At 36.8% G+C, this 27,988-nt stretch overlaps 1 long non-coding RNA gene across 11 annotated transcripts; it reads right to left on the bottom strand.

The window, feature by feature from the left end:
* Nucleotides 1-292: 292 nt before the first annotated feature.
* LOC120345392 (uncharacterized) lies at nt 293-27,988 on the bottom strand. 11 transcript variants are annotated; one of them, XR_013476802.1, is made up of 8 exons: nt 26,359-27,988; nt 24,223-24,361; nt 12,545-12,680; nt 11,260-11,436; nt 9,221-9,293; nt 6,953-7,025; nt 4,665-4,737; nt 2,806-2,942 (listed from the first exon to the last, which is right to left on the bottom strand). It is a non-coding gene; the product is annotated as an uncharacterized LOC120345392 (long non-coding RNA). The 11 variants fall into 11 exon arrangements; XR_013476801.1 differs by lacking the exon at nt 6,953-7,025 and having other exon boundaries at nt 293-2,942; XR_013476800.1 differs by lacking the exon at nt 6,953-7,025 and having other exon boundaries at nt 303-4,737.

Raw genomic sequence — 27,988 nt, 5'->3', positions numbered from 1 at the left:
TGTAAATTTCCACCAGTTTTGGCGTGCCCTTCAATAAAACTATTACAGTTATATTTATCCAGTTAATCATTTGATTGTTCCTGTGTAATCAAATTCAAACCTGTGCAAGAATTCAAGAGATTAAAATATTCGTTCAATTCTATTTCATTTATATTTTACTTCGACAACGTTGAATTTTTCGATCTGAATCTGGTTAAAGAAATTCAAATGACACATTACAGCAAGTTTGTAATATAGGCTTACATCTTTGTACGAAGAATGTGGAGTGTTGTAATTGTTACAGGAAATGAGGTGTATTCCAATACAATAATACTCAAGTTATCTCTAATGTTCGAAGCAAAACAGTTCGCAATTTCGGCACGTCATATTGGTATCGGAGAAGAATTTTCGAGACCGAGTTCATTGACTTAGAAACAACTCTACTTACTGAATTGTCCTAGGCGATATTGGGCAAGGGTAGCGGCGTTCTCGCCCACGACCTCGAATCGTTATTGAAAGCGATAAACTGTTTTGCCTGTCGTTACGACCACATCAATTCTTCAAGAATAATATAGCATTAGCAGCAAAGTTTGTTCAATTAGTTTAATTAAACGATACAAGTCAAGTAAGGCGCGGCAGTGTGGCTCATCGTGCTAAGCGTTAGGAATACGCTCGCCACCGCACCTCTTATTACTTGAGTGGGTTCGCAGCTTCGAATCCCATGCGGGGATGTTTATGTGCGAGAGGTTTGCTGGGCTACTCGCCTCCGTAGGGTGGTTCACGTAGCCACTGGTCGGTTACGGCTTCCTCTACCATCAAGTCCATGCTTCCAAAGACAAAAAAAATGGCCAACTAATCCCATACCCGACATGGACTGGTAACCGGACGAGAGGCCGTGGTTCGCCAAGCCATATTATCGGCTTTCCATTCTCCTGGGATAAATATCTAAAACATTCCAAAATACGCAAAATAATAATAAAATGTGTACATTAAAACAATATTTATAATATAGAAAAGCAACTTTTCCATTTCACCAATTATTTGAGGCCTATACCTACTAATCGCTGTCTTTCCCTGCACAACATTAGCTTTCTTTATGTGCGCCGAGATGTGTGGTTCGGGTAAATTCAGGTGGCATCATCTCACTTAATAAAATGAGACCTCATTCATGATTTTAATTTCTTGCCCTGTGTCAGTCATTTGAATCTTGATGTCGGCCCGTGAGGTTTTAATTGATGTACCAGCCAGAAAAAAACAGTTGGGAAACACTGTGTTGAATAGTTTGTAAATATGTAGGCCTAAAGAAAAAAGGAAATATAAACTGTTATCCCAGATCTCTGCCTGATTTTCCTTTGAAACACCAATGAAAGCTAGTGAGGCATTGCGCCCCCTTCGGGAACCGCTGCTCTAGAAATTAAATTTGTCTATAACCAGAAACTCACTAATCAATAAAAAAATTATTAGGTTATAGTATCTTGATAGCAGTATTAACTACGCAAAAATGCCTAAAAGGTTTCCTTAAATTGGCTCCATTTCCCCACCGTTAATCTAGAACAGTGGTTCTCGACCGCCGGTCCGCCAATTATATTCCAATATTAATATATCTTAAGCAAATTGCAAAATAAAAAGTATTGACGGCATGTTTATTAATTTTGTGATTTTTTACCTTTTTATTGTTTCGTAGTACCTGTATTCGTCCAACAACCAAACTTGATGAGGCCCTCTGTCCATTTGGGCCCTGAATGGCTGGATGTTGGTTAATTCTATGACCTCATAACGGTGGCCAACGTCATAACGGAGGAGTTTCATAGCACATAGTACGCGATGCGCACGTTCCGTAATTTGACAGTAGGCCTATAATTCAGCAAGTTTTGATTGTAATAAGAAGGCAAACAAACACCAAAGTATTATCCCGTTCAAAAGAAACCCAGCGGTAAAAACCAAGTTAGTGGTGTTGACAGGACAGAGGAAGAGACTGCTACTTCAACTCTACAACATGCCCCGAAACTACCTTGCAGCAATGTTGATATAGATCACGCAACCAAAAAACAAAAGGGCGACTTTATTAGACAGTATGATAAGAAGTATTTGGAGCTAGGTTTCACTATTGCTCCTAGCAGCAAAAAAGTACCGCTTCCCATGTGCCTAGTCTGCGCCAAAATTCTTTCAAACGACGCAATGAAACCCGCAAAGCTAACTAAAATGTGTGGAAGTCTACGCTCTACTTCGCTTTGCCGAAACTTCATTAGAACCGCGTTTAACACGTATAATATTAAAAAGACAGCAACAAATTCCTCATTAAATTGGAATGTCTTCTTCTGCACCACCTACCTTTGTTGTAATTGAAGGTCCACCAGCCCGCAAAATTTGTTTTGAAATTTTACCGGTCCGTGAACTGAAAAAGGTTGAGAACCACTGATATAGAACAGTTGTTCCCAACCTTTCTACCCTGGCGGACCTGTGAAATTAATTAAATGTACTGGGGGACCAGCAAAAAAATTGAAATGACCGTAACAAAAAATAATAACATATATTTGCGTTTTATAATGCAATGTCGAGACCTCAATATTGCTTCTAGAATCTAGACAAACAAAAGGTACACTTGAAAACATTTCACATGAAGAAACACTATCAAATAATGTGCCGGCCAAAAATTGAAATGAGTGAAACATAGAATAATACCATATATTTGCATAATGAAATGCAGTGATGGGCAGCCATTTTGCGTAAGAAAGCCACACATAAAACATGTACTGTACATAAAAAACAAGTACATGTCAAATCATGTACAAACACAAGTAGGTCTAGTTAGAATTCTGCTGCTGTTTCGTTTCCAATATAGGATTGCAAATAGGTTTCTGCAGCATGTAGCTCTGCAGCGAGCGACGTACAGCCGATTTCTTTGATAAAAATGTTATTTCGAATGACCCTTACCCTTGATTATTTGAGCGGCTCGTGAACACCTGCAGAGTAGGAACAAGTTCATATCTTAGTGGAATATTATACTGTTCTTGGCTGTTTTCTGGTTTAAACAAAGAGATATGCAAAACGTTTTATATGGATGGTCATATTAAACAAGGAAGGTATGCAGAACAGAGATTTTTAGGTTCCTGAATCTTGCGAGATTTGACGGAGCGCTTTCATGATCAATCGTAGCCGAAAAAGCAAAAAGGGTAATTACTCGGCGCCAAGATGTCGCAATAAGAGGCGGAAGTACAGTGTACGAAACTGCTATGCGTAAAAAAGCCACATGGTAATTCTTTGTGTAGCAAATTTTTGTTCCTTTGAGAATATCGTTAAAAGGAAACTTTCACAGATCAGAATTTAAATTCAATTTAATTTCTTTTGTTTTTTGGAGATTTACATATTCGAGTCGCCACCGATCCTAATAAAAAGTATAATTAATCAAAGCTTTATACATCTTTTCACGACCCACTAAGATTCCTTTTGCGATCCACCAGTGGGTCGCGACCCATAGTTCGGGAACTGCTGACCTAGAATATAATATGTGTCTAGATTACCATGCACCATGTCCATTATATTGCATGTGATTATCAAGTGAACGCAAGTGTGCGTGTGTTCGGAGATAGCACACTAAGATAATTTGTTATGTCATTGTTTTAAGTCAGTGGTCGGCAAACTTTATGTACTTGCGGGCCAAATATCAGCTTTTTTGGTAGAGCGGGCCGCAATTAATCCGCCTTAGAGCAATCGCCACATAAGTTTCGATGCATTCGCACATTCTATTGCTGCGTTTAAAGCCTGCCACAATGAGATGCGTATGTGGCGTTTTTTAATATATTATGCAACAATACATTGTTTTTATTCACTTATTATCAATGTAAAGAATGTTTTTATGGCAAAAGTCTGCTATGCTGACTGGGCGTGGGCATATTTATTCCAAGTGTATTGCATTTTATATAAAGCTGCTCACAGCAATATGAGCTTCCAAACGTGCAGATTACACGTTTTGTACTGGCGCACAGATGAGCTGTGGCTCAGCCTCGGGGTCCAATTTCGATATCCCCCCCTATGAACGAGTTCAACATTAAATCCCTTAATTAATATCTGAGATGCTGACTGGGCATATCGAGCAAACTGCTTTTGAAATGAGCAAGAAAGAAATATTTTTTTCTGTCCAAGCACTTTGGAATGTTCGAACCTCGTCGCGAACAATACATACAACTGACTCTACTTATCACAAAACAAGCGCCGTACAGCAGCACTCGTTACCACAAAAGTCTGTGTAGAGACAATAATAAATTTAGGATAAACTATTGTTTTATGCATTAAATGTCGGGTTGTTTGAAAGCCGCAACAACGAAGCTCGCGGGCATTTTTATATTTTAAAAATCAAAATGTACTCGAAATACATACAATTGACGCTACTTATTACAAAACAAGCACCGTACAGCAGCACTTGTTACCACATAAGTCCGTGTAGAGACAATAATAAATTCAGGATGAACTTTTGTTTTATGTATTAAATGTCGGGTGGTTCAAGGGCCGCAACAATTTAGGCCGCATTTTGCCGACCCCTGTTTTAAGTAGATGAAAAACAAACTTTAATAACGTTTCCCCAAGATAAAATATCATCTGAATTATATCATACTACTCTTTACAATATTCTGGACTGCCAATTTTTTGTAACAGAAAAAAATCAAAAACATAAAATGAAAAATTACCCATTTAAAAGGTAAAAATCCAGTTCAATTTTCCTCACTTCAGTTGAAGACGTCTGTTGATCTTGCTTGATAACTGTATATAATATATATCTATCATAAGAAGAATATCTTTATAGTATGCGAAAGAATATAAACAAAAAATAAAAGTTGATTCATATTTAATTGCAAGCAACAAAAAACTTTCGAACAGGTCAGTCGAGGGTGGTCTAAAAGCGGGTAGGCGGGCCACATGCATCCCGGGGACACATTGCGTGCGGCCCGCAAAACAATTTTAGCATACACTAAGCTGGTGATTCCTAAACTTTGGGTCGCGACCCACTCGCCTAATATCTGTCAAACATGAGCGAATAAGATTTGAAAGTTGGAATATTGAAGTTTGTGCTGGTCGGCATGTATCGTAAAAGTGACTGACTATTTATTGTCCAAACGGCGCCAAAATTGCTTGAAAAAACTGTCACGTGGTACTTTAACCTTACCTGGTCGACAGGTACCGTTATTAGTAAATGTAATTGAGTGATAGTGTTACAAGCGCCAATAATATTTCCTTGTTTATAGCATTTTTGATCATATTACATTCGAATGAGTAGTTGGCCCGCTGGTACGCGAATCGGACTTTTTGTCAGGCTTCGAGAAATCAAGTTGGTTTATTATTTTGCATCAGTGTATCCGCTTGGTGGTTATCAAATAGACCAAGAAGAATTGGTTTATATGGCGAATGGTCCTCAAATTAGGCATTTGACAAGTACAGTATTGATTGCCGGGCGCGTCCCAGCCGAGTAATTACACTTTAGGTTTCGATCAGTTGAGAAATCGAAGAACCGTTATAATTCCGACCTGAGAGATTTTTACACTGTAGTTTTCACACAATGCTATGTGTTATCAAATCTTTCGACTCTTTCCGTTTATCCGGCGCATGACTGGACTCGCCTCTCGTTTGATTTTCTGGTTCAGTTTTCAACGTCCACTTACAGTCGATATACAGGTGATAAATTGCTCACATTGAGATAATTGAACTGATAAACTTACTGTTTTTGGAAGTTGCTCAACGTTTCTAGTGGGGTCGCGAGTATCTGTAGGCTTTGATTTTATGTTAGATTGTCAGATTTAATGCCATTGTCAGATATTTGTATTTATCGGCAGAAATTTTTCAAGTTTCATTAGCTATTCCAACTGTGCGTGTGTTCGGAGATAGCACACTAAGATAATTTGTTATGTCATTGTTTTAAGTCAGTGGTCGGCAAACTTTATGTACTTGCGGGTCAAATATCAGCTTTTTTGGTAGAGCGGGCCGCAATTAATCCGCCTTAGAGCAATCGCCACATAAGTTTCGATGCATTCGCACATTCTATTGCTGCGTTTAAAGCCTGCCACAATGAGATGCGTATGTGGCGTTTTTTTAATATATTATGCAACAATACATGGTTTTTATTCACTTATTATCAATGTAAAGAATGTTTTTATGGCAAAAGTCTGCTATGCTGACTGGGCGTGGGCATATTTATTCCAAGTGTATTGCATTTTATGTAAAGCTGCTCACAGCAATATGAGCTTCCAAACGTGCAGATTACACGTTTTGTACTGGCGCACAGATGAGCTGTGGCTCAGCCTCGGGGTCCAATTTCGATATCCCCCCCTATGAACGAGTTCAACATTAAATCCCTTAATTAATATCTGAGATGCTGACTGGGCATATCGAGCAAACTGCTTTTGAAATGAGCAAGAAAGAAATATTTTTTTCTGTCCAAGCACTTTGGAATGTTCGAACCTCGTCGCGAACAATACATACAACTGACTCTACTTATCACAAAACAAGCGCCGTACAGCAGCACTCGTTACCACAAAAGTCTGTGTAGAGACAATAATAAATTTAGGATAAACTATTGTTTTATGCATTAAATGTCGGGTTGTTTGAAAGCCGCAACAACGAAGCTCGCGGGCATTTTTATATTTTAAAAATCAAAATGTACTCGAAATACATACAATTGACGCTACTTATTACAAAACAAGCACCGTACAGCAGCACTTGTTACCACATAAGTCCGTGTAGAGACAATAATAAATTCAGGATGAACTTTTGTTTTATGTATTAAATGTCGGGTGGTTCAAGGGCCGCAACAATTTAGGCCGCATTTTGCCGACCCCTGTTTTAAGTAGATGAAAAACAAACTTTAATAACGTTTCCCCAAGATAAAATATCATCTGAATTATATCATACTACTCTTTACAATATTCTGGACTGCCAATTTTTTGTAACAGAAAAAAATCAAAAACATAAAAAGAAAAATTACCCATTTAAAAGGTAAAAATCCAGTTCAATTTTCCTCACTTCAGTTGAAGACGTCTGTTGATCTTGCTTGATAACTGTATATAATATATATCTATCATAAGAAGAATATCTTTATAGTATGCGAAAGAATATAAACAAAAAATAAAAGTTGATTCATATTTAATTGCAAGCAACAAAAAACTTTCGAACAGGTCAGTCGAGGGTGGTCTAAAAGCGGGTAGGCGGGCCACATGCATCCCGGGGACACATTGCGTGCGGCCCGCAAAACAATTTTAGCATACACTAAGCTGGTGGTTCCCAAACTTTGGGTCGCGACCCACTCGCCTAATATTTGTCAAACATGAGCGAATAAGATTTGAAAGTTGGAATATTGAAGTTTGTGCTGGTCGGCATGTATCGTAAAAGTGACTGACTATTTATTGTCCAAACGGCGCCAAAATTGCTTGAAAAAACTGTCACGTGGTACTTTAACCTTACCTGGTCGACAGGTACCGTTATTAGTAAATGTAATTGAGTGATAGTGTTACAAGCGCCAATAATATTTCCTTGTTTATAGCATTTTTGATCATATTACATTCGAATGAGTAGTTGGCCCGCTGGTACGCATATCGGACTTTTTGTCAGGCTTCGAGAAATCAAGTTGGTTTATTATTTTGCATCAGTGTATCCGCTTGGTGGTTATCAAATAGACCAAGAAGAATTGGTTTATATGGCGAATGGTCCTCAAATTAGGCATTTGACAAGTACAGTATTGATTGCCGGGCGCGTCCCAGCCGAGTAATTACACTTTAGGTTTCGATCAGTTGAGAAATCGAAGAACCGTTATAATTCCGACCTGAGAGATTTTTACACTGTAGTTTTCACACAATGCTATGTGTTATCAAATCTTTCGACTCTTTCCGTTTATCCGGCGCATGACTGGACTCGCCTCTCGTTTGATTTTCTGGTTCAGTTTTCAACGTCCACTTACAGTCGATATACAGGTGATAAATTGCTCACATTGAGATAATTGAACTGATAAACTTACTGTTTTTGGAAGTTGCTCAACGTTTCTAGTGGGGTCGCGAGTATCTGTAGGCTTTGATTTTATGTTAGATTGTCAGATTTAATGCCATTGTCAGATATTTTTTCAAGTTTCATTAGCTATTCCAACTGTGCGTGTGTTCGGAGATAGCACACTAAGATAATTTGTTATGTCATTGTTTTAAGTCAGTGGTCGGCAAACTTTATGTACTTGCGGGCCAAATATCAGCTTTTTTGGTAGAGCGGGCCGCAATTAATCCGCCTTAGAGCAATCGCCACATAAGTTTCGATGCATTCGCACATTCTATTGCTGCGTTTAAAGCCTGCCACAATGAGATGCGTATGTGGCGTTTTTTAATATATTATGCAACAATACATTGTTTTTATTCACTTATTATCAATGTAAAGAATGTTTTTATGGCAAAAGTCTGCTATGCTGACTGGGCGTGGGCATATTTATTCCAAGTGTATTGCATTTTATATAAAGCTGCTCACAGCAATATGAGCTTCCAAACGTGCAGATTACACGTTTTGTACTGACGCACAGATGAGCTGTGGCTCAGCCTCGGGGTCCAATTTCGATATCCCCCCCTATGAACGAGTTCAACATTAAATCCCTTAATTAATATCTGAGATGCTGACTGGGCATATCGAGCAAACTGCTTTTGAAATGAGCAAGAAAGAAATATTTTTTTCTGTCCAAGCACTTTGGAATGTTCGAACCTCGTCGCGAACAATACATACAACTGACTCTACTTATCACAAAACAAGCGCCGTACAGCAGCACTCGTTACCACAAAAGTCTGTGTAGAGACAATAATAAATTTAGGATAAACTATTGTTTTATGCATTAAATGTCGGGTTGTTTGAAAGCCGCAACAACGAAGCTCGCGGGCATTTTTATATTTTAAAAATCAAAATGTACTCGAAATACATACAATTGACGCTACTTATTACAAAACAAGCACCGTACAGCAGCACTTGTTACCACATAAGTCCGTGTAGAGACAATAATAAATTCAGGATGAACTTTTGTTTTATGTATTAAATGTCGGGTGGTTCAAGGGCCGCAACAATTTAGGCCGCATTTTGCCGACCCCTGTTTTAAGTAGATGAAAAACAAACTTTAATAACGTTTCCCCAAGATAAAATATCATCTGAATTATATCATACTACTCTTTACAATATTCTGGACTGCCAATTTTTTGTAACAGAAAAAAATCAAAAACATAAAATGAAAAATTACCCATTTAAAAGGTAAAAATCCAGTTCAATTTTCCTCACTTCAGTTGAAGACGTCTGTTGATCTTGCTTGATAACTGTATATAATATATATCTATCATAAGAAGAATATCTTTATAGTATGCGAAAGAATATAAACAAAAAATAAAAGTTGATTCATATTTAATTGCAAGCAACAAAAAACTTTCGAACAGGTCAGTCGAGGGTGGTCTAAAAGCGGGTAGGCGGGCCACATGCATCCCGGGGACACATTGCGTGCGGCCCGCAAAACAATTTTAGCATACACTAAGCTGGTGGTTCCCAAACTTTGGGTCGCGACCCACTCGCCTAATATCTGTCAAACATGAGCGAATAAGATTTGAAAGTTGGAATATTGAAGTTTGTGCTGGTCGGCATGTATCGTAAAAGTGACTGACTATTTATTGTCCAAACGGCGCCAAAATTGCTTGAAAAAACTGTCACGTGGTACTTTAATCTTACCTGGTCGACAGGTACCGTTATTAGTAAATGTAATTGAGTGATAGTGTTACAAGCGCCAATAATATTTCCTTGTTTATAGCATTTTTGATCATATTACATTCGAATGAGTAGTTGGCCCGCTGGTACGCGAATCGGACTTTTTGTCAGGCTTCGAGAAATCAAGTTGGTTTATTATTTTGCATCAGTGTATCCGCTTGGTGGTTATCAAATAGACCAAGAAGAATTGGTTTATATGGCGAATGGTCCTCAAATTAGGCATTTGACAAGTACAGTATTGATTGCCGGGCGCGTCCCAGCCGAGTAATTACACTTTAGGTTTCGATCAGTTGAGAAATCGAAGAACCGTTATAATTCCGACCTGAGAGATTTTTACACTGTAGTTTTCACACAATGCTATGTGTTATCAAATCTTTCGACTCTTTCCGTTTATCCGGTGCATGACTGGACTCGCCTCTCGTTTGATTTTCTGGTTCAGTTTTCAACGTCCACTTACAGTCGATATACAGGTGATAAATTGCTCACATTGAGATAATTGAACTGATAAACTTACTGTTTTTGGAAGTTGCTCAACGTTTCTAGTGGGGTCGCGAGTATCTGTAGGCTTTGATTTTATGTTAGATTGTCAGATTTAATGCCATTGTCAGATATTTGTATTTATCGGCAGAATATTTTCAAGTTTCATTAGCTATTCCAACTGGGGCTCGGATCCCAAAATTTGGACCCCTTTCCTAACCAAGATGTTGGGAATGAGATTTGTTAAAATCATGGAATTTCAAGATTGTATCTATAAACGTCAATGCCAGTGGTTCTCAAACTTTTTTAGTCCCAGAGCCGCATTTCAAACCTCAAAGTTATGAAGAGCCACACACAAACAACGCAAGGTAAAATGGCAACAAACTTTATTAAGCGCGTATTTAAAATACCAAGTCATCGTAACAACAACACACGTTACAACTAAGGCTGGGCAAAGTATTCGAATAAGGAATCGAATGATAAAATATTCGAATGGCGTATTTAAAATACCAAGTCATCGTAACAACAACACACGTATCAACCAGGGCTGGGCAAAATATTTGAATAATAAAATATTCGAATGGCATTTTACTATTCGAATATCCGGTACTATGTGACCTGCGCCGCTCTGCTTGGACACCGAACTCGCCCGTCTCCAACTCAATCGTGAATTGTGCGTTCTCTATCAGAAAAAAAGACAAGTTTGAAAAGTCGTTGTCTTTGCATTATGTGCTTATCTTTACACTTAACTAACGTATCGTTTAAAATTCCATATTTTGCGTAAACGTATCGACCGTTCCGTAAATTTAGAAACGTCAAACCAGATTAAGTATTTAAAAATTTCCCAAATTTTGAACTCCGCATGCTTGGTGACATGTCATTAGCCATTTCTTGCATTACCGAACATAAAGTTGATTAAAATTAAATGTTAAAATGACTTTTCGGCGTTTCATTGTAAAAAAGGCAATTTTAGGTCGTTAGAAAACTCTAGTTATATAAATAGAATGGATTTAAAAATAACCAAAGTTTTTCCAAAACCTTTCCTTCTACCTTCAAGCACTTTGTATTAGCTCTTTAGTGATCCCTTCCAGCCTTGGCCAAGTAATGTTTCGAATATGTGAACATTTTACTCGACCATGCATGGCCGTTGATCCAAGAGAAGAATGTAAAATCAATCGTGAATTTCATTGTAACAATGCACACTGACCCGTTCACAAATTGGTGCGTCTATTATCAACGAAAATGATAACAATTGTTAAATTTTGAAGCATTTTGGCAGTAATAATTAAGCCTTGAGGCATGACATAATCAAAATCATCAAGTGAAGCGATGAATTTGCAAATTCCGTTAAGAAAATTGAGCATTACTCAGTATGTAATTTAGCTATAATAACCATCGGGGTGTTGTTTTGTTGAAAAAAAACTTGAAGGAATTAGTTATAATTAGCGTCTGACCCTCTATCAGGCACAAAGGCCCAGAAATGCCTATATTGCCAATTTATTTAATCGCTATTTTTAATCAACATTCAGGATTCACGTAATCGTAAATTTGCTAGGTTCATCTATCTAATACTAAAATAACAGAACACCATAGAAAAGCATGAGAAACTCAATTATCATTTTAATCATGCATCTCGATTACCGTTCACTTTAAACAGGTACAGTTAATTTATAAACGGTGATAAGGAAGACCAAATCCAAGGCAGAGGATAGAACTCAGAATAAAATTAATTTGGTTTTGAAATCAGCCCTAAATGTATTCAACAGCTGTCGCTGATGTGAACGCAAGGGTATACTAGAAATATGAAACTCCGATATCCGGCGACCCCTTATTCTTACAAAAAACGAAAAAGGGCGGGAATGCAGAATACCAACTTCAGGATATCGCCGCCGAAACGATCGCGATGACAAAGACAATCAGCGATTATGATGAAATTAACCATTAACCAGTAAAAAACGCTTTATTGCCGACTTTTCAATGTTTCTATTAATTTCCAAATGTAGTATCGACCTCCGACGTTCAGGATCCCTGTTATGTATAAAAAGTATTCATTATTCTACTCTTCGGTATTCGTTAAAAATATTCAAATCATTCAATTTTTAAAAAAATATTTGATTTCTCCCACCCTAGACTAATAGCCATTTAATTTGGCTTTGATTTCTATTAAGTTTGTCAAAGCGGGTCGGCATCGTTGAAAATACAAGGTGCTGTAGCTGCTTGAGATGATCGCCAGATATTTCGGGCCTATTTTTGGTTACTGAAACAAAATTAAAAAGCTCTAGAAATTAAAATAATCATTGAGGTACAATTCAACAAACAACAATTTCATACAAACCTGCTATCAGATCCTGATTAACTTGAAGATGAACTATGTTTGCGACTCTAATCCTCTACTGATTTTTGATAAAAGCTATCATCAGTTTGCCTCATATCTGTGTCATGTGTCCTTTGAACCTAATCTGATCGTAATTCTGTAATTTAAGAATTTTACAAGAAATTATTCTCAAAATTACAATAGAACTGCCCCCTAAGCATGCCAGCATAATTTACAATCAAACCAAATACAAATTTAGAACAAAGAAGTATCAATATTTTATTGCACTAAAATCAATTTTACTCCTAGTTTAATCGTCAATCTTGGGATTTTTCCTGCAGAGACAGCTTGAAATAAGAGAGTATCGACTATGCATGATCGCAAAAATATGATTCAAAACTAGATCAGTTTACTGCAGCATTTCTTATGTGCAGATTGCTGTGATATTTTAAAGTAGAGGTGCTTTTATTTTTTTGTAAGTCGACACAAACACTGTTAGTTACATTGAACACAATTGATATGGAACGACATTTTAAATGCTCATACTAGTCACAAATTGAATATCTTGCAAATCATTATCCCCTGAAAAAGTTGGCTGTTTTCAAAAGTGGCTTGTTCGCGGTGACTGTTACAGAAGCCATTGCATGGCAATTTCTGATTCCGATTTTGAACTACTCCCCCTGACAAAAGAAATCGAACAGCCGCCATCAAAAGTTTTGCACACTTTCTAAATTATGATTAACCGAAATCGGATTGAACTATTCGAATACAATGCTAAATGAAAAGAATGAGGACATCCCTAGTCACACGTAGGGCTGGGCAAAATATTCGAATAGCGAATCGAATATTAAATTATTCGAATGACATTTTACTATTCGAATATCGAATACCACGCGACCCGCACCGTTTTGCTTGATAATCCAGACTCGATCGTCTCTAAATCAATCGTGACTTGCGCGAGAATTCACCTACACCGATCATCGTTAAAACCCTTTTGGATCGGCCCATCAATAATTTGATTCCCTGTGTCATGTGGTTGATGACTCTAGATCAGCGATTCCCAAACTATGGGTCGCGACCCATAGGTGGGTCGCAAAAGAAATCTTAGTGGGTCGTGAAAAGATGTAGAAAGCTTTGATTTATTATACTGGTTTTTAGGATCGGTGGCGACTCGAATACGTAAATCTTCGAAAAAACAAAATAAATTTGAATTCTAATCTGTCAAAGTTTTCTTTTTACGATCTTCTCGAAGAAACAAAAATTTGCTACACAAAGAATGACAGTGGGGCTTTTTACGCATAGCAGTTTTGTACACTGTACAGCACTTCTTACCGTGTTTCCCCGAAATTTAGACAGGATTTAGATTTATTTTCTTTTGAAGAATAACACTATGTTTTTTTTTTGAAAGAGGTCTTTTGAGTTCATTTATCAAAAATAGAATTACGTTGTAGAAAATCACGAGATTTTTAAACATGATATAAAAACCGACAGCCGTAGTTTTTATTTGAACTCCTATATTACCTCCTGTATTACCTATACAAAAATCAAGTGACAAATATCATAATTGTGATTGTGACATCACACAATTTTGAATAGTGGTGCGATCTTCACCTTACCTCAGGTCATTGAACCTTTCCTCTCCCACACATTTTAAATTCATTTTAAAGGTAGGGTTTAATTAAAATCATTTTTAAAATTCAAATTAGGTCCTATTTTCAGGCCAGGTCTTATTTTCGAGGAAACACGGTAGTTTTACGATGATTAACCATTGCTGTGTTCTGTGTTATGTCATAAAACATTTAAATGGGTCACCATAAGCTGTGGTAATAAATAGTGGGTCGCAACTCTAAAAAGTTTGGGAACCACTGCTCTAGATTATTAATCACATGCCCCTGAGGCTAATTCCTAAGGTCTCCAATGCAAGCCAAAATGACAAAAAATTGTTTTGGTTGGTCATGCCTGATTGTATCTTCTTGGCAGGGATGGCCAATTCGAATAAAGTATTCGAATATCACGTTATTCGAATATCGGAATTAGCGTTCATAAGAATATCGGATATTTGTGTGACGTCACACATTTTCGACGCCCCTTTCAAGACGTTTCCGTTGAATGAAAACATTCTCGATAGAAACTTGCCCGCGATTGTTTCATCTGCGGGACGCGTAAACGCCTTTCCTTTGTGTTATTTTCTCTAAAACGCAAATTTTCCACAAATTTTGTTCCACGATAACGATGACAATTATTTCATTTTTGTATTCACACGGAATTGTGAATCCGGTAAATACGTTCATCGGCGGCGAGTTTCTAAAGACAACGACAATTTTTTTGATTGAAAAGCGGCAATTTAAAATACTGAAAATAAAACCGTAAACAAAATAGCTTTTAATTGAGGCCCGTGACAGTTTAAAATGCGGCAGTGAAAATCGCAAAATTTGTGTGCCTCTGACACACATTATGTTTGGTCCGCTTTTAGAAACATATCGTCACTAATTGAGGGCGGGATTTGCCTGATTATCCATTACTTTAATTAAATTGCCGTCGAAAATTTTCGTGTTAACATGATACAAGGTTTGAAACGCGACTTTTTCCGGGGTTGTGAGAATGTATATAATATAATTAATCTAAAGTATATTCAATCATTTTTTATTATGCTGAAATAAATTTTACTCTCTTAAAAATAATCGGAGTGGCGGCATTTCGATTGAGCGGAGTCAGTGTTACACATCTCAAATTTGCCGAATTCGCAAAATACGGATCAAAACAATATATAATCGGGCAGCTTACCACACATTTTTATTTTTATGTTCGCGAATGCCATGGTATATTAGAGTGGAGAGGATTTTATTTTGTCGACGCAACCGCAGGTTAAATTGAAAAACAATTAAATTAATAAAGAAAGACATTTTAAATATGCTCATATCGGTCACGAATTCATCACTTTGCACAACAAAAAATATATATATTCGTATTTAACTTTATATGTATATTTATTGTATGAAATGAAGTTGTACTTTACTGAATTTTATATCAGTTATTGAGATTTTTCTAAGGCGATAACGAGTTGGCAAGATTGCAAAAATACGTATTAAAATTAAATACATCAGGCAGTTTATCTCGTACTTTTAGACCATAGATCGCCGTGGACTGAATAGCAATGTTTTTATTTTGACGTATGAAGAAGCAACCACGAGTTACGTTGGACTCGTAAAATTAATATATAAAGATATTTTAGAATCTCGTAGTTGTCATGGATTGATTATTTTTTGTGACAAGATGATCATTATACGCTGAAAAGACGGAACAAGGAGGACGGCAATGGGAATTTCCGATTTTGAAAATCGTGGCTGCGCGCCTGGCAGTGGTGGTCATCTATCCTAACTTATTGCTATTTTCAGACATAACAATATGCTACACATAATAACAATATGCTTAACATAAATTAATATACAAATATACTGGTAGGTAGTAGAATACTCTAGCTAGGCATAATGGATATTCGATCCCTGTTGCTTGCTTCAGTTGCCAATGAATTTTATTACTCTCAGAAAATATACACAATTATCTGAATACAAGTAGTATTTTTGTCAATAGACTTGCCTATTATCGTAATATCATGGTACCATTGATAGAAAGCGTCAGACAACTCCTTGGCTATCTCTCTTATGGTCATTTGTACTAAGTGTACAATTTTAATAAACTGACTGTGTCACAAGTTGCTATTATTTTTATTGATAGCTATAAACTATCAGTTACTTTGTGTACATATACTGTTGGTTTGTGGCTTTATTCTGATATTTCTATTGAAGCTTATTTCCTAAAAAACTAAAAAAAAATATGTTATTTTCGATTTTAGAATGTATTCGGAATTCCAGATTCGAAAACATTATTTTAGAATGTATTCGGAATAGTTTAGTATTCGGAAATGGCCATCCCTGCTTCTTGGTAATAATTACTTCACGCCTGTATGATAGAAGTTTGATCTATACACACTGATGTGATTACATCATTCACATTGGAAACCCTTTTCTCTCTGTACATTGTGGTTTGGAAGTGAGGGAAATGACTGTCCGAAGTTGAAGCCATACATATTATGAATTACTGAACTAGCGAAAGTCAACATACAACCAATTGACTTTTCCTATAGCTCCAGATTCCCAATAGCCAATCCCAAAAATCACCCTTCATGATCGTCCACAAATCATAGAGTGCGCAACAAGATTCTTGAAAACCGCAAATATTAGAAACATCGCAAAGGGGCTTATTGCTGAAAATCTAACAAACAGGGATAAGGATTTATTTATTCAAGAAAAAGCCTCGTAAAACAAATATGGTTATGCATATCTATGAACTTTGAATAGAAAAGACAGAATAAAATGATGGATACTTCAGAAATTCTGGACGAAGGCTATCATCAAAAAATAATATATGTCGGACATTTTTCCATCGTGTTTTCATTTTATAAAATTATCTATTTTGTTCAGTACATCATTTTTCAGGCCATAACGATTTTTATATGTATTGTAAATTGTGCAATCTCAAATTTCATTTTATTTTCATAATAAAAGCGTTAGTTATGGAGCGGACACTTTCCATAACTTGGAGGTGGGGAGCCAAACTTCGTCAATCATAAAACATGGTTGGTGCCGTGTTGATACATGGTTATGTCGCGATAAGCTTAGGCGTCCAATTACATAACAGATAGCATGATGATTACGTAACACAGTGGCATGATTACGTAACACAGTGGTTCTTGAACTGGGCGTCGCGACGTCCAATTGCGTCGTTTTAATATTGATAGAGCGTCGAAAAACTTCTTCTTTTGCGGATTTGTACCTGCGGTGCATAGGAAAAGTCAAAATTTTCGTTATTCTCGTTTAAATCATACTTGAGAACTGGAAATGACAATATATTAATTAACAAGCACCCGTGCTTGAATGAGGGCCGGTTTGAATAACGGCCCGGTTAGTGAGTTTGGTTTAAAAATATGGGCCCGGGCTACAAAACGAGCAAATACAAAAACTATTGATGATACTAATAATATAAGTCTAAAATTGTTAACATATGCCCTAAAAAACACCCCCAAGTGATGCCAATCTCTATTAACATCAATGGGATAAATACCCTTGGACTAAATATAGATAATCGTTTACATTGGGATGTCCATGTTAATGACATTCGTAACAAACTTCCCTGTACTGCAGGTATGTTGGGTAAACTCCAACACTATCTTGATAAAGCTTCTCTTAAAATGATATTTTTCTCACTTTTTTCAAACGTATATTCAATATGCAATTGTAGCATGGGCATGCAGCAATTTTGCATATTAGAATCAATGTACTTCAGAACAAGGCCATTAAAAATCTGACGTAAATTATAACAAAACCAACATTCTGAAGCTTGCAGATATTTATGAATTATTACGTCGTTTTACAACAAAAGAAAGGTTTAACTACTCCAAAATGCACAGCGGCAGTCACCTGGCATAAAAATGTATTGCAAAGTGCCCAATTATATCTTATTTTGATCCATATCATAGCATGTTCTGGAGAAAAGTCTCATCAATTTCCGTTGTTATTTTTTAATATGTATAAAGTATATCGCGAACAAGATTGATTGCGTTTGGATTTATTTTAGTGACTGCATAATTTTCAAAGTCAACCGGTAAATAATATGTTGTAGGCAAAAAAAAATAATGAGATTAACAACATAACAAGGCATTTTTTTCAACTGTTGGAGTTTCCTAGAACAAAGTTTATAGTGTTTCCCGTTTTATTTTAGTATCTTATAATACCTCTCCAATGTGGAAATTCGGCTTGCGAATTGACTCCTCTATTTTTCTTTAACATCTCATCGCTGATAATTATGAATACGCCTTGATTCTAAAACCAACTTTTGGCCTGATTTGGGAGGGGGGACGGCGTCTAATTGGTCGACGATGGTAATTTTCATTATTTTGGGTCTGCTTATTCAATTTGGACCATAAAATACTGCCTCCCCGTCAGGCCAGTTTAAATTAATTTGTTTTCTCGCTCTGTGTATCTGGAATATCAACGCTTTCATTATCATATTTTAAGTTGCTTGAATTTTTGTATGTATCATGAGTTGAAGGGCAATTGCCGTTACTATCACATGTGCGTTGCATTTTGTGAAGAGCGTCAATTGTTTTCGTCGCCATAAACATTAGGCCATAACATCTTTTATTTCAGTGTTTATTTTCCCCTAAATCACAATTTCTCAAGAGTCAAGACATATGTTTTGTGTCGCACACCATATTTGTGAGAAAACGAGTTATTACATAATCATTGGCGATGAAATTCCAAGATAAATAAAGAAGTGAATACGCAAACAAAATTTTTCTGATTAAAAAGCGACATTATAAAATACTAAAAATAAAACAGAAAACACCATAAGTTTTGCTTTAGAATGGCCCACGACAGATTTTATTTGGCCGGCATGATTGCCAGTTATGTTGAAATTAAATTAAAAAAAAAGACAGTTATTATGGGTTAAATATTATGTGGTAGAAAAAGTCATTATGAGCTATTTTACCGAATGCGCAAACGCTGCGACCATTCCAGAAGCCGAATTTTCTTCCCTTCTTATTGTGGGGTTATATGTAAAACCCTTATATGATGAGTAGACCGATTCGCCTGGAAATACAGCATATAATAACTCTCAGTGAATTCACAAGTTACATGTAGGAACAAAAAGGAATTATCATGACACGGACTTAGAGGGTGTTTACAGCCTAAATAACACGCCACATTTAGAAAAAACTTGGGGGGCTTGGGGGTGCATGGGTCGTAACTAGGGCTGGGCAAAATATTCGAATAACGGATATCGAATCGAATATCAAAATATTCGATTGGCATTTTACTATTCTAATACCCGGTACCACGTGACCTGCGCCGCTTTGCTTTAACACGAAATTCGCGCGTCGCCAAATCAATCGTGAATTGCGCGAGAGTTCACAAACGGCGCTCGCTAACATACAAAAGCGACAAATTTTCTTTGCGTTATGATGTTATTTGTTTTCTTTTCACGCCTAAGGTATCGTTTCATTTCCTTATTTTGTAAAATAGGTCCCCAGCGTTGCGTAAATTTATGAACGTTTGGTAAATTATAAACGTATGACGGTGTATTTAAAAAATCGGAAATTCTCATTGCCTTCTGTAACAGTCAGCGCGATTACGCGCTCGTTAACGAGACGTTTTTTCAGCGTATAATCAATCAATCAAATCGTTTTTTATTTGTCATTGCGATAAAATATAACAAAATGAAAACAAGAAAAATAAAAAAATATTTGTACAGAATGACGGGATAACCGCGAAATGACCATTCGGTCTACTTGTCAGCGGCAACCTTAAAATAGCTCAAAACTTATGGCTACAAAATTAGCATGATTTTTCTGTTGCGTAAAATGATCAATCATGACAACTACGGCCTACGGGATTCCAAAATGTCTTTATATATTAATTTAATTATGTCAAACGTGTCTCGCGGTTGCTTCTTCCTAGGTCAAAATTAAAACATTACTTTTCTGAAATGCCACGGCGATCTGTGGACATAAAATTATGGTTTAAACTGCCGGGTGTGTTTAATTTTAATACGTATTTTCGTTATCGCCGTTAGAAAAATCTCAATAACTGATATAAAATCCCGTAGAGTACAATTTCATTTCGTACAATGAAAATACATATAAAGTATATCGTTTAATCAAAAATACATATTCATCGCCGCGATTAGGCCACTTGTTAGAAAAGAGCCGACTTTTACAATGAATAATAAGTTTTCTGTTGTGCAAAGTAATCAATTTGTGGCCGATAAGGGCATATTTAAAATGTCTTGCTTCATTGTTGTCTTCAATTTAACCAGCGGTTGAGTCGACAAAATAAAATCTTCACAATTTTAAAACACCACGGCAATCTGTGTGGTAAACTGCTCGAACATATAAAGCTTTGATTTCTTTATTTTCAGGACTTGTAACATCGAAAAATCCATAAAACTGCTGTAATATCTCAGATTAAAATTTATTTTAGCACAATAATTTTGCTTGAATATAACAGTGCTTCAATTTTAGTGAAGATATGTTTTCTAAACGCCGATTAAAAATAATGTGTGCGTGAGGCAAACGAAATTTTGCGATTTTCAATGTCTAAAAAGGCGTTTTTAAACTGTCGCAGGCCTCAATAAAACTCCTATTGTTTAAAGTTTTATTTTCAGTATATTATATTTCCGCTTTTCAATCATAAAATTTGCGTTGTCCTCAGAAACTCGCCGCCGATGAACCTATATTATTAAACTATCGCCGGATTCGTAATTCCGTGTGTGTACAAAAATAAAATAATTATCATCGTTAACGTCGCACAACGTTGTGGAAAATTTTTGATTTAGAGAAACTGAAACGAACATAAAGTTGTTTACAGCCTAAATACCACGTCACACTGATAATAACAATCGGCGATTATAGCAAAATGCTATCGCACGCGTTATTGGCGACTTTTACAGTTTTAAAAAATTTTCAACGGCAACGCACGGGTATACCTAATATATAAAACTTCAATGTCCGCCGACCCGCAAGAATCAAAACTTTCAAAAAAATGAATCGGGCGGGAATACAGATTACGAACTTTAGGATCGCGGCGACAAAAACAATTAGCGATTTTAATGAACTTAACCAGTAAATAAAAAACCGCTTTGTTGTCGACTTTTCAAAGTTTCTTCTAATTTTCGAAGGGAGTATCGACCTCCGACGGACCCCTGTTGTATTCAAAAAAAAATATTCGTTATTCGACTATTCGGTATTCGTAAAAAATATTCGAACTATTCGATTCGAAAAAAATATTCGATTTTGCCCACCCCTAGTCGTAACCCCTCTGTTTGGAAAAAAATTAGATGTGAATTGCATCTACAAAAAAGCAACAGCGTCGTTTTACGATCGGGCATCATACAAATCACAGCGCATCTAAAAGCAAAATAGCATTTATTAACATTAATATACAACGAGTTACGGATAGGAATTTACCGACGGCTATCGCTAACTGATAGAAACGACAAATGGGAATTCCTCTTGCGTCATATTTTTCAATTCCTAATTTTGCATAAAGCATGTCAACAGTCAACAGCGTTTTTGTAAATTTAGAAACGTCAAACCAGATGGGTAAGACAGGTAAATAATTTATTTTATGGAAATTTCTAGAGATACTGGAGTGAAATATTATTTTGACCACATGAAAATGTCATTATTGCCGATTTATTCACGTTACGTGAATACTCAATACTGAGTATTCAAGAGATTACCAATTTGCCGAGCTTTTAATTATTATTTGATACGAAAGTAACACGGACACCATCTAAAATAAAAGCATAAAAATGTCAACTATCCGCTTCACAAATATCGCATCCCGGGGTCAGTAATGATAATATTGTTCGCTTAAAATTGAGACACTATTTACAAACTATATACAAAACCTAAACAGAGGATAAAAATAATTTGTGTTGTGAATGCACTCCCCAATAGTTGTCTTCAACTTCTTCATCGATGTGAACTCACAATTCTGTCAGAAATATAAAAACCAAACTACGATATCCGCCGTTGCATGAGAATTAATATTTGCTATTAAATAAAAAAAGTGCTTTAATATAATTTAACAACATTAATTGGAATGTCGGCCGCCGAAACGATCGCGGTGACAAAAAATGTACTGCATCCTTCGTTTATGACAAAGTTATTATGAAATAAAAAAACGCCGCATTGTTACAGAGTTTTCAGTCTTCTAGTGAAATCCTGAAAAAAAAAATTTTGGCCGATATGCCAATTCATGTTGTTCAAAATGACAATACTCATTATTCGGTGTTCGTTGAAAATATTCGAATAATTCAATTAAAAAATACGGTTTTACCCGCCACTAATCACGGCGCATGTATAGATTAATTGAATGGCAATAAAAACCAACTTCATTACCAATAAATTCCAAGTAATAGTTTCACATTTCATGCTTTTGATCGGCGCTACATGCGAGCGTGTTTTTGTATATATAAACCATTATGACTCTACTAACATCTGTGAGTTATAATTCTCTATAAAATTAATTTTCGTGATATTTAATGTTTTATTTTTAAATGCGGGCACCCGCTAACTACCGTTTAATGATCGATGTTTAAAATAGGACCTGCAAAATATTCACCCAACACCGTCAGGCACAAACATGTACATGTAAGTGACGTAACTGTGAAATTTCGCTGGGAACGGCGCATACATTTTAGTTTATTAAACGCACTACGTCGCCATGAATTGCACTTTAGGCGCCCCCCGTTGGGAAAATTCTTGCTGCGCCCCTGGTTGTTACATAGTTGTAATCTTCTAGCTATACATTTCCTCCTAGCTAGACATTTCCTAAAGGAGTATCGACAATATTCTTGAAAAACATTAGAATTAAACAATTAAAAAAATTCGATTTTACCCGCTCACTAATCACAAGGTGGAAATTCAAATTTTCAAAGTATTCCTAACCCTAACCCCGACTGGATATCTACAAGTTATTATTTTAAAACGTGGGTGATTATTTTTCTCAAATCTCACATTTTTGCAGGAGCTATATACAAAAGATCCAAAAATCGACTCGATTAACATTAAGTTACAACTTACAAGTAACGGTTAACATTTAATGCACATTTAATCGATGCTACATATGAGCTTGTTTTTGTGCATATAAACAATCATAAGCCACTGGCATTCGCGAGTTGTGCATCTCTCTGAAAATCAAATAGCTAGCTGATTTATGAAACAATAAAGAGCGAACAAAGCGTCATGGTTACTGCTGATTATGTATTAATGGTGGACAATTAGCAAGTAGTAGCTGAAAATAAGACATGCTAAATATTGGACATCTGGCGAAGGGAGGCAACATGCAAGCATAGAATTTGTTCAACAGACTTTCACTGTAAACGATGCACAACGTTCAGTTCTCTAAACGCCTTTCGGCGCCATGGATTGAACTTTTGGGCCTTTGGCTAACTCTTTTAATTTTACTGTTACCCCCCTCCCAAAATATTCTAGCTGCGTATTGGCACACCATCCAAATTCCAATAATTTCCCTCCATTTGGTTCAATAAAATAACACTCCAAATGTCTCCTAAATGAGGAGAGTCTGGCACGACGGCAGATGCGTCATGCTTCTCTCAATAATCTAAATCAATCGCAGCCGGCACATGACCAAAATTGCCGTTTTTTGCAAAAACTCTCGAATGCCACGTTAAAAAAAATTTTCCTTCAGTAAATCGGATTTTTTTCCCGGCGAATTCAATGATGACGTTTTTAGATTTCGCTTTTTAATATTTTGCGCAGCTTCATTATACTCTTTTTTCCACCGATATTGAGGGACAACAATGTCCATATGTCTCCCATAGGAGGGGTGTCTGATTATGAAAAAAAAATGGGTTTCTCTGAAACGAGACAATGTCGCTCGATCTGTATAGTGTGCCGTACTGTTGTGCACAACACATGATTAGCCATCAAACACTTTTTCTCTTTACCTCGTTTGTCACCTTCCAAATATTACAGAATTAACTTTTGTGTTAATGGTAATTTATCAGTTCAAGCTGTGGGGTGCTCCGACTATATTTCTATCATTAATGAATGGCAACTCTCCAATAATAGTCCTTTAGAGTTTAGACTGTTCGGTACTATTTCACCCCACCTGATGTCAATATTGTCCTTTCATTATGCTCTTGTTAATTCATTTGTATCTGTTCTCAGTAGTCTTCTTTTTCTGTTTTCTGCTATAGTCTTGTCAATTTAGACTTGACACCCCAGTCATTTGTTCATTTATTCTTGATCTAAATGTGAAACATGGTGTAGTGCAGGCCTGCGCCGCATGCGGCCCACGGGTGATTTGGAAACACGCCACTTCTCGGGTCTAACAATCAAAGCCGGCATTGTTATGCAAGCGCGCCGTTACTCCGATCATATTCGAAATCGTGAGATTTATGTTTTGCACTGGTTTCAATAAATATCGAACTTTGTGTGAAATTGGTGTGCCCTTTGCGACCCCTAAAATTCGTCGCTCGCCCCCCAGTTTGCGAAACCCCGATTTAGATATCTCAGTATTCAAAATGAATCACGCTTAAAACAATATCGGTATACAATCTCACACCCATTAGTGCATATTAGCAACATAGTAATAACCCCATTATTTTTTACTCACTTTATGAAACTGAAGTTTCTTTTTTGGTTCAAATTTAGAACTTAGAAAACAATTCCCTTATTCATGAATGGTGCAAAAATTCTCGTATAAATAAATTGGAGCAGATTTTGTGGAAAAATGTAATTTACCAGTCAAAAAAGTACAACAGAGGAAGATAGATCTATTGCTACTAAACGGATTGTTTTTCTAGCCTACAATGGAAATATCCGATAATGGTACATATGACTAAATAAATTGTCATACATATATTTGAGACGATTTTACAAAACTGTCCCTGAGTAAAAAATTTACCTGCAGTCAGTTTATACCGCAACACGCAATATCTAATTCTATTTAAAAAGAAATATTGAAAATGAAGGGTGGGTTTCAAGGTAGATGAACTACTAAATACATATTTGCCATCTCATATGCAAAAATACTGTACCTTGTTTTTACTCAAGAAAATAAGATTCTTCATATTTTCAAGCTCCCAAGTAATAAAAGTGTTTCATTAAACTTAACTGTTTCACAATATTATTTTGATTTGTAGTTCATCTTGAGAAATATGTATGTGGCAAAATTTGCGGCCCGTCGGGCCTTTAGATTTATGCTTGCGACCCTCGTGGTAATTTGAGTTGTGCAGGCCTGGTGCAGTGCATTAATATATTTCACTTCCCTGCTCATTTCTGCGTTTACAGATTCACAATAGGTATCGGTACGGTACCGTACCATACCGCTGGTGTTTACCGGTATTGATCAAAGCAAATAATCTTCATTTCAGCACTTTTTGTGCCAATTTTGTTATTGTACGGTACCTGATTTACGTCATCTGTGATCATTGTCTAGCACAGGATGGTCCAAACCCAGGCCTGTGGGCCACATGTGGCCCGCCGCGTCATTATCTGTTGCTTGCGACGCATTTGCGCAAAGGTAAACAAAAAATCGCATTTGGAGTTGTTTCGTCATAAAAATAACCAAAAAATATTTTGATGTCACTGAATTGAGTAGTGTTATGCCTAGCTGAAGCAACTAGCAAAGTTGATTTATGTGCTTAGGTTGTCTAAATTATTTTCTGGTCGGAAATATATATGAAAACAAAAGCCAAAAACTTAGGAATTATCCTCCTGTATCCCAACTCGGTAATCAATCAATCTGCAGTTATTTGTAAGTTCTTTTGAAAACATGAGTTTGAAAAGAAAACTGACCAATTCAAACCGATTTTTTGACTGGATATGGATGGCATACCATACCATGATGCTTGTATACCGTAATATGTCTGCAAGTTGTGTCGATGACAATCTGAAACGGCATTTTCTCCATTATGAAAAGTTTGAAATCTTACACTAAGTGTAAATATTGTAAGATTTTTGCACCTTTTTCGGGGGTTTTTGCGAGTTTTAGCTTGATAAATGATAAATAATGATCATTGTGTTTGGACAATAGAAGTGTTTGTTTTGTATTGCACTGTTTACCCATTCTAGGCACTATTGTGGCCTGCGAACAATACAAAAATAATAATAGGGCCCGCGAGGCAGACAACCTTGGACCACCCTGGTCTAGCACTTCACAGTAAACCAACGTGGGTGCCTAGGTCACCTTCAAAATTCCAAACTATGTTTCAGAAAAAACATATTCGATTCAGGTACCTACCTATTCCGGTCTGCCGGTAGAACGGGGATTCCTCGGTCATACGCTGGTCTTGTGGCTCGTTTAATACGGTACTCCATAATTTCTAGTGATAATCGATAATGGCCTAGTTGGCTACGGCACCGGTAGGCCTACCGCTAATTGGCAAAATTCATACATGCTTACCATTAACAATAACAGTAATTATTAAACTATCTTTCCCAATCTGTTAAAACAGGTGTTAGAACCTTGGGTCCCCTCGGCTTCTCTGAAAAAAACATACTTGACTTGAAGATCGTAAACTTTTAAAGTGCATACCGGTACAGCTACCGTACCACTTGCATAAACAGTGAGTACGGTAATTGATTTTCCATGGTTTTCATAGACTGAATTAGGCCATGCCGTACAGTTACCAGTCCGTGACGGGTACCTATGGGAATATTCAATCACTTACCGGTACCGGTACCGTACTTACCGTATTTCAGATACCGTACATGGCAGCTATCCCGTATTTCACTTTATGTTAGGATGAGATTATTCCAACTCGGATTCTCGGTAGCGGAGTCGGTCCGACTGCCATCAATGTAGACCGCAACCTTTATGTTAGTAATTTATAAGGCAAATCGGCTAAACCAGCTAAGCTAAACTGGGCACATCGCGTTTATCAAAGCTATTAAATGCACCAAGACTTGAACGTTTTGATGGCAAAAAACATGGATTGATTTATGCAAAGTTGCCAGAAATAAGTGGAGTGTTTGAGTCTTCGTAAGTCAACTTCATCAACACTAAAATCGATTTAATATAGCCTAGTGTTTCTATGCAGCACTTTACGCAATAGATAGAAATGTTCTACATAAATTTGAATTCTTATATCACACAAGAATATATCATTCCGAAGTAAAAGAGACGAGTTCTCACTTGTACGGTGCAATGCAGTTCAAAATTGAAACTGGCAACTTCACTTTGCTTATCTGTAGCAGAAGACTAACTTCTAAAAAACGCGGCAATATTAGTCAGCAGCTTGGCGGCTTAGGGGTTAAGATCAAGGTCCCGCTAAATAAAGGGCTCGGGCTCAGGCCCTAGGTATAGCGATCTTAATTGTGGAAGCTTCCACTGCTTTAAGTTGGTTATTCTGTAATTCCATTAGCTCCTATGAGAAAATGAATCTAGTGAAATCTGAAGGCCGAGTAGGAGGGCGATTAATTAAAGTAAGGCGGGAATGGCTGCGAAAGGACAAAGTAATGAAAGATCGATAGAGACCTTAACTGTGTGAGTTTCCACTGCTATAGATGCCTGCAATGTAATTGCATTAGCTCTTATGAGAGAATAAATCTGGTGAAATTGGAAGTGCGAGCTGAGGGGCGACATCTCGCGATTAAGAAAGTAGAGTAAGACGGCGATAGCTGAGGGGACATAGCAATTAGAAGGCCGCCCTGATGTGATGTGCGAAATGGATTACTGAACTGCTGCTGGTTACCGGGTACGTTTTTTTTTCTACAATCAAGTCCATGCATCTGAAACGAATAATTGGCTAAGTAATCCGATAGTCGACATGGACTGGTAACCGGATGAGATGCCATGATACGCCATATGATTATGGCGTGTTGTCGGCTCTCTAGGATAAATTGAGCGCAGGCGTCAACCAGGTGTGTAG

This window comes from Styela clava, chromosome 6, assembly GCF_964204865.1.
Source record: "Styela clava chromosome 6, kaStyClav1.hap1.2, whole genome shotgun sequence".
In the NCBI taxonomy this organism is placed as follows: domain Eukaryota; kingdom Metazoa; phylum Chordata; class Ascidiacea; order Stolidobranchia; family Styelidae; genus Styela; species Styela clava.
The sequence above is the reverse complement of the archived record's forward strand: the minus strand, read 5'-3'. Positions and strand labels throughout refer to the sequence as shown.